Raw genomic sequence first — 618 nt, forward strand, 5'->3', positions numbered from 1 at the left:
TATATATATATATATTGAAACGACATACTGTATTGCTTGGCAATCACAACAGGAGCTCCAATACGATCATTTCAGAATATTTGGGTGTCAGTCTGAGGACAGTGCAGAGGATTCGGAAAGAGTTGGATTAAACATCCAGTCAACATCATGGTGGTTGGAGTGATCACTACTGATGGCGACGTTATGCCTCCATTCATCTTCCCACACGGCCTACATCGAGTGTCTGGAGGAGGTAGTGCTGCCCTGGGTCAACAGTGTGGCTGCTGGAAGACCCTATATCTGGCAGCAGGACTCTTCAACATGCCAGGGGCCCAGTTGAGGGAGAGACCAACAAAACTCCTTGTAACACCAAGGATGAATTAAGGGCAAGGATTATAGCAGCATTCACCAACTTAAGCAAAGAGACTATCCAGAAGAGTTGCAGCAGATTCCGAAGCCGACTGGAGGCTGTAGTTGAAGACAATGGCGATTTTATTGAATAAATTTACTCTTTAGTATTTGAAGATATTTTTATATAATTCTGGTGAATATATCTATTAAAATGAGATGTCAGTGTTTCATTTTTTGCGTAAGTTAGAAAACTTATTCACCGCACCTTATATATATATATATATATAT

The sequence above is a fragment of the Octopus bimaculoides genome, chromosome 13 (genome assembly GCF_001194135.2).
Source record: "Octopus bimaculoides isolate UCB-OBI-ISO-001 chromosome 13, ASM119413v2, whole genome shotgun sequence".
NCBI classification, from domain to species: Eukaryota; Metazoa; Mollusca; class Cephalopoda; order Octopoda; family Octopodidae; genus Octopus; species Octopus bimaculoides.